Genomic DNA, 8,627 nt, shown 5'->3' on the forward strand with positions numbered 1-8,627 from the left:
AGGGACATGTAAAGGTCATCTTCAGCCTTTCTGGTTGACCGGGATCTAATAGAAACCCAAAAAACCATCAAGAAAATAGAAGAAAGGATTTCAAGCTAATCTTTCAAGCATATGATCTATAAATGGGATGGGAAAATGGTCCTTTCTAGTGACAACATTTAATCTCCTAAAATAAATACACATTCTCCACCCATTTGGAATCCTAACAGGAATTAAATGAAGGAAATCAAGCATGAGGATTTCCATGAGTAGCGGAAGGATCGTTCCAAATTCCATTAAACTTGAACATAAACAATTACAGTACAAGAACGAAAACTAACAGGTCATGCATAACAAGAAATTACAACATGCTAAGATGATATCAAGGAATAGATGCATACCTTTTAAGAACCATTCTTCAAACTCCCTCGATCAATCCAATGCATCCAAGAACAGCAACATGAACGCAACAACCAGTACATAACACCAAGACAACAAACACCACGATCACGAACCCCAAGAATGGCCTCCATGAACCAATCGAGTCACACTCGACTCACGAAGTGAGTGAGGACACCACCACAATGGTTACCTTGGTATTCTCGGTGTGAGAATCTAGGAGTTGTGGGCTATGTATGATCTTGGCTTGAAGAAGAGACTGGAGGACAACGATCATGTGGACGATCAAGCAAGTGGGAGATAGGAAGTTGTCTATCGTATAGACGATGTGCTCGATCGTGTAGTAAATGGCAGCCTATCGTATAGACTTAGCCACTCGAATGTTTAGCTATAATCAGCTGATGAACTATCATATAGTCAAAGCTCCATGATCGATTAGTCTCTGTGAGCTATCGCTTAGTGAAACACTTTCACTTGATAGCTTGTTCGTGAGTAACTTTCCAAATGAGGAAACTTTTCATTTTAGGAAAACATTTTTCCTTTTATCTCATGGTTACCATAAAACCATCAATAACCTCCCTCTCAATCGATTATTAGAGAAAAAGATTTAATTATCAAATATTTAACATTATTATAAATAAATATGACAACCAACTTACCATATTTTTTTTTATATAACTTATAGTTTTAATACTTCATCTCATGAAACATACAAACCTGTAGGATTGTATCAATAGCAGCGGAAGTACAAGGATCATCTAAGCATTCAAATTCACTAATTTTGGCAAAATATAAAGCATGCTTTTGCAGAAACAAGTGAGTTTCAAGACATACCTCTTGTAGAACTTCTTCAAAGCTACTTCACCAGCTGATCTTCTTTAAATCTTGTTGTAGACCACCTCAAGATCTTCTCCACTATTTTCTTGGTGCTCTAGATTGAGTTATGGGACTCAAAACAAGCTTGAATCAAGGGTAGAAGGAGAAAAGCTCACTTAAGCAACCTTGTTGAAGAACCCTTTCTTCAACCCGAATTTTCTCTAAAATTCTCTATAGATTGCATATCCTATTTTCACTCCAATATCCTCACTATATTGCAGATCAACATGCAAAGGAGTGAGTTGCATGAGTTGCAACTCATGCTTGGAGAAGACAAAGACAAGAAGATGCAATATGTGTGAGCTACTTCAAAGATGGATAATGGAAAATCTTGATTGTCCATTTATGTGTTTTGTTTTCTTTTCCTTTTTCAATTTTATCTCAAAAATGAAATTTTGATTTTATAAAATCTATTTTGATTTAAAAATGAAAATTTTAATTAATTTCATAAACTAATTATTAAATAAAACTTAATTAATTTAATATCAAATATTAAATTAATTTTAACACATATCAATCTTTATATATTTAAATCATATTTTAAATATATATAATTCTTCCATTCTCTTTATTTCTTAAATTAAACACGTAATTATATCTCATATAATTACTAATTCTCTTAATTCTAATTTGAAACATTTTAAATTAAACTTTCACGCTATTTTAGAGCTTAGTCTGTTACGAGCTAGTAGGAGGACCTCGCGAACCCATAGATCATGGGCTCCAACGATCTAAGATTAAATTGGCTAAAACTCATAGACCAAATTAATCCCCGTTCATTAACTAGTGGGTCACTCCACAAATCCCATAGTTGCACTTCCCTCACTGTAGATATATTATGTCCACATGATTTAACCACAATCAGCAAGTCGACCCTTTCATAGGTGTGTCGTAATAACGGTTGGGTCAAATATCATTTTATCCTCGAGATTATGTCTTATTCCTCAAGTCCCTACTGATGTTCTAATGAACAACTGGTTTGTGATCCAATCACCAAACCAAACTCTCTCAGCCCAGTGAGAGGGTGGGGCCCCTTGTTCAATACCTAGATTCAGTACTTGAGAGAAACAACCTTTCTCTATCCCTAAATTTAGTAGGCATGAACTCCGTCTTGCACCCTATGTCCCCAACTATCTATCTGATCTTACCCCTGAAATGAGAGTCTTATTGAGCCGGCGCTGTTGAGCCAACCGTCAACTATGCAAATCTAAGGGCAATCCTGAATAAACAGGAGTTCATAGTTAGCTCAGGATTAAGATCGAGTTACCTTAGGTCATCTAGGTGAAATAGTCAGTCTTAAATAGTAAACAGCGTTATAAAGTAAAGGTGACTTATTCTTTGGTCCTGATCTTATGCAAAACTCATTGCATAAAGATGCCCCCACGGTCATAACATGTACGAATTAGTATAACATCGTATGTAGCACTTTTACAACTCTTTGTATCAACTACAGAGAAGGCCACATCCAATGGTGTTACCAGAATAAGGTACCCAATCTTATTCATGTACCATAGATCATTTTGACTATTTACTCGAACCTGATCCACTCTTATGTCTCCACATAAAGTTCAAGTACTCATACACTAGTCATGGGTCTTAGTTTATTGGATTTAGACTTTCATATAATTTATGAAATCAATAACAAGTATATTGATTATAAAAAATGTTTATCATCTTACAAACTGCGAGTTTTTACGACATAAAACCCAACAAAACCATAATTCTTTTTCTATTTTATAGTACTTAATGTAAATCATATTTACATTAATCCTCCACTTGATGTATCTCATAATCATACCAATTATATCATATATAATTGAATTTTCTCGTGTTAATTTGAACATTTCAAATCAACCCCAAGAACTGATTCTTAACTTGAATCCATTGAGCTACCAAGGGGACCTTGTGGACCTATAGCTTGAAGCTCTAATGCTAAGTGAATAACTGACTAAACTCTTTAGTCACGGGATCCACCATCCGTTAACTATCGGCCACTCCATTAGAGACCGACAAACGCACTCTTCTCACTACAGATATATTTCTGTATCTATATCAACCAATCAACAATGCGATAACACTTCACAGATCACTTATAAGTACAACTGGCCCAATTTACTGTTTTTCCCCTGTAGTTACATTTAACTCCTTAAGTACCACCGATTCCTCTAATGAACAATAATTCATAGTCCTACTATAACTGGGTCTTCTCTTCCAAAGAGAGAATGTGGCCACTATGTTCAAAACCTAGAATCAGCCCTTAAGGGAGAAATCTATCTACTTACCCCTGCTTCGGGGAATGAGTGAATTTGTCTTGTGTAACTGAGCTCCCAGCTCCCCAATCAGACAAATCCCTTAAAAGGCAGGCTTGTTGAGTTGGCAATTTGGCCACTCTCACCCATACCAAAGGATCTCATAGGCAGGAGTTTCCAAAAAACTCAGGATTAAGGTCATGTCACCTATGGTCGTTTAAGTGAGATGTAAGTCTCAATTATCAATGGCGTTATATATAGAGACGAATCATCTCGTGGTTCGGTCTTATACAAAGTCTTTGCATAGGACACCTCCACTCGCATGTCTCCACATGAATGGTCATGATCAGACCATCTGTAGTAGTTCACAACAGTTGTAAACCTCTATAAAGAGGGTCGTATCCGTAGTGTCACCAGGATTAGGTATCCCTCCTTAATCCATATACTACAAACCTTTTAGGTTATTACTTAAGGAATGATCCACTTGTATATCTCATATATATGCTTAAGTTTACATACAATAACCACGAATCTTTGTTTATTAGATATGAGTAAATGCAAATAAAATAACTCTTACTTTATTCATAACAATGTGTACATAGTTTAAAAACTATGAGACTCCGGGAGAATTAGGACACCAATCCCAACATTAAACTACCCTTCTCCTTCTTAACCACAGTAACACATGTTTTCTTAGGCACTACATGTATGGGACTGACCCATTCACTATCAGCAATAGGGTAGATAATCCCTGCATCAAGGAGTTTGAAGACCTCTTTCATAACAGGGTTCCGACGTCACTGGGGTTGTCGATAAGGCTTAGCTCCCTCTTCAAGATAAATCCTATGCATGTACACAATAGGGCTAATACTTTTAATGTCGACGAACGTCCACCCAATGGCTAGCTTGTATTTTTGCATAACTTTTACTAACTACTCCTCTTGCTTAGCAATCAAGTTCTTAGAAATAATCACGGGTAATGTTTCAGCTTCTCCCAAGTAGGCATCCTTCAGATGGTTAGCAAGCTTCTTCAGCTCCACTTTAGGTGCCTACACAGTAGAAGGAAGCACCTTTTTTTAGATGAATTGTTATCAGAATAAGAAGGCATATTTACCGACTCTGTCATGGATAAAGTAGGAAGCTTTTCAAGTGAGAGATTATATCGTTTGAATCATCCTCGTCATCATCATAGGTGTCCCAAATTACCTCCTACTCAAGACAATCAAACACGTCAATCTGGCACAAAAACACAACATGCCCAACGGTTGGAGATCTTATAGCATAGAAAATAACAAATTTAACTACTTCATCGTCAAACTCAGTAGATAAACTACCTTCATCCACATCGATCTTGGTCTTAGTTGTTTTCATGAAAGGAATACCAAGCAAGATTGATGCAAATGAAATAGACGTAGGTTCCTCCATCTTAAGAATATAAAAGTCAGAAGGGAAAAAAAGATCATTGACCTGAACTAGGACATTCTCTATGATTCCTAACAGGTGAATAAAAGACCTATTAGCTAATTGAATTACAACACCAGGTTCAGTCAGGTATTTCAGTTTTAGTTCTTGGTATATTGAGTATGGCATAACATTTATGGGTGCACCAAGATCTAACATAGCTCTCTCAATTTTCTTTTTACCAATCACACAATGGAGAGAAAACATACCTAGATCCTTTTGTTTTTCAGGAAAATTCTTTTTCAAAGATCGTAGACATCGACTGACTTACCACCATCCTCTCTTTTTCTTTTGCTTGCCTCTTCCTCGTGCATAGTTTCTTAAGGAACTTGGCATACTTCGGGATCTGCTTAACGACATCGAGGAGAGGAATGTTGATTTACACCCTTCTGAACATCTCCAACGGTTCCTTATCCTTGTCTCCCGTGAGCTCCTTTGACCTTGCAAGCCTAGAAGGAAAAGGTACTTTAGGCACATAAACATTTAATGGGGGGAGAGAGTTAGAGGATACTGATACTCCATTTTTCTTTTCTTGTGGTGTGATTGTAGGATTTGGAGAAGTATTCCCTTGCTCCTCTAATTCTGGCTTTTCCACAGTTTTTGTAGGTAGCTCCAACTTCTTGCCACTCTTGAGCATTATTGCACTCACATTTTCCTTGGGATTTAGTTCTGGCTGAAATGGGAGTTTCCCAAACCGTCTCTCCAACTTACACATCGAAATGGATGGCTAAGAGACTTGAAGCATCAATGCATTCTTTGTGTCCTGCTGAAATGTAAAAGAATGGCCAGCTAGACAAGGACATACCTAAACTAGACAGAGTTTCATTGTTAGGTTTAGCTTACTCGTTCTGTCCACCCCATTTGAAGTTTGGGTGATATCTCCACCTAGGATTGTATGTTCGATTGAATGGGTCTCGCTATTTGTTTTTCCCATTGAAATTATACCCTCCAATAGCATTTATCTCAGGTATTGCCCCTTGCGGAGTGCTTCGGCAAACATCAGCTGTGTGTCTTACTCCATAACACACTTGGCAAACAACAGTCGGCTGTCCATTTTCTACCTTTGCTAACTATTTCACAACAAAAACCAAGTAAGATATCTCTTTCCAAAGTTCACTTACCTCATTTATTGACTTTACACTGACTGAAGCTCTAGTGCCAAACTGTTGAAAGTTGGCTGCCATGGTTGCTATCAGTTTAGTTGCCTCGGTAGGGGTTTTGTTTACTAAGGCTCCTCCTGTGGCTGCATCAATCTTGCTCTTGTCAGTCTGCATCAGACCCTCATAAAAGTACTAGATCAACAGTTGGTTTGAGATCTAATGGTGGGGAAACTTTTCACAGATCTTCTTGAATCGTTCCTAATACTTATGAAGCGTCAACCCTGAACTGCATAATACTGTGGATCTTCACCCTACAGACCAAAAAATGAAAGGAGTAAGTGAATTAACCCAGACTTGAATTCGAAATTACCTATTGTGTCTGGATAGACAATGCATAGGGGCTACTGAGTGAAATCAGGTGCTGGGAGCTCCCTAAGTGTCTTTTCACGTTCAACCATTATTGGTGAATTTTCAAGAACACTTTCTTCTCCAGACGTGTCTTCAACATGAATATTTCTCTCAAGTGCAAATTGTTATCTTCTTTCTCTCCTGATTCTCTGCTCCTCCCTATATATTTCTCCAAAATATAACTGTTTAAAAACTTTTGAAGTGTGGGTCATGTACAAAAAGAGAAAAGAGATTAGCAAGAAAGGCATTATGAGCCTAAAAAAATCAAGAAATCTGTTGGCTCCCCAATAACGGTGCCTAAATTTGGTATGTTACGGTTTTAACTGCGCGTTAAGTCGTATCGCGCCCAAATTAAATTCTCTGACTTACTCACTAAGAATATCAATGCAAGTACGGAGTTAATCCTATAGAGAGTCGATTTAGATTTATCAAGTTTGAAGCTTGTAGGATGTAACCAAACCGGGGGGGGGGGGGGGGGGGGGGGGGGGGGGGGGGGGGGGGGGGGGGGGGGGGGTTGTGAAAATTGTAAACGCAAATTACATGAAAATTGAAAGGCACAGAGTGAGATTAAATGAGTAAAAAATATCAATCAAACAAAACACTTAGCTTGGGTCATTCTAGTTTAATCCATTCGCTTTTCAATTTTATAATAAACTTATTCACAAGATCATGCTAGAAATTCCAATTAAAACTTAGCCTACTCATTTTGAATCCTAACCAGTAGTCCATAAAATCAAGTTAATTCAAAGAAAAGCGAGAACCCTCAACTAAACAACAATTCAACAAGCATTAAGATTAAAGGCAGCACTAAACCAAAACAATCCATCTCCATCGTCTAATAATTATTTGAGCGAAATTTATCTAGGTTAGAAAGTAATGCTTATGAAATGAAATCCCAATTTAACTTCACAAACTTTATTCAACCCTTGCTTCTAGGTGATTGCTACCTAACCATTACAAAATAAGGCCAATAAAAGCAATCAATGGTACAAACATAGCCAATTTGTCAGATTATCCCATGCAAGACAATTGAATAAATAACTCAAGATAAATTTCATATAGATCAGAAAAGTCTCAACATAACTACAAACCAAAGTCTCAAGAACGAAACGGAATGGAAATAAACTGCAAAAATCGAGCTAAGTACTTACCCTTTATCCACAAATCATCTTCTAAATTCAATTATCAAGTTCTACGGTGTTCAAAGGGCAGGAAAATTCAATATTTTGTACAAAGAAGAGGGAAAATCGAGTCAAATCAGATTGGCGGCCGTTTTTTAAACCCTCAGACTGACAACTTATTTAAAGCAGTCACCGCAACCTTGCAATGCTGCACACAACGTCGCAACACTTCCATCTCAAGATCGTAGTGTTGCAATGCTACATATAGAATTGCAACCCTGCCTTCATCTACACGAAATGGGTAGCTACTGCCTTGTAGCATTGCGCAACTCTCCACTCGAGTGTTGCAACGCTCTAGCTAGGCAGAATCTTCAATTTTCTGTCATTTTTCTCCATTTGTACAATTTATCTCCTTACTTGGCTATTTTAATGTCTTTTCATCTCAAACGCTATTGGGATTGGTGTCTTAAATCTCATTGTCATCTCGTAGTTTGTAAACTTTGTATAAACATATTGTTGTTAATAAAGTAAGTGTTATTGTATAAGCATATACTCAATCCAATAAACTAAGATCCTAGGTTATTTTATGTAATCTAAACAAGTATATAGTGACATGCAAGTGGATCTTGTTTAAATAATAACCTAAACAATCTGTAGTAGATGGATAAGGTTGGGTACCTTATCCTAGTGACACTAGGGATATGGCCCGCTTTGTAGGTGTTACAAGTATTGTAAAGTGCTACAAATGATCTGATCCTAATCATTCATGTAGAGATATGTGAGTGGGGTATCCTATACAAAGAGTTTGTATAAGATCGGACCACGAAATGATTAGTCTCATTATATAACGTTGTTAATAATTAAGACGTACATTTCACCAGGATGACCATAGGTGACATGACCTGAATCCTGAGTGACTTATGAACTCTTGTTCGTAAAGGCAGTCCTTTGATTTGTATGGATGAGAGTGGTCAGATTGCCAACTCAATAAGCCTACCATTTTAGGGATTAATCTGACTGGGGAGCGAGGAACA

Source organism: Benincasa hispida, chromosome 5 (assembly GCF_009727055.1).
Source record: "Benincasa hispida cultivar B227 chromosome 5, ASM972705v1, whole genome shotgun sequence".
Taxonomy (NCBI): Eukaryota; Viridiplantae; Streptophyta; class Magnoliopsida; order Cucurbitales; family Cucurbitaceae; genus Benincasa; species Benincasa hispida.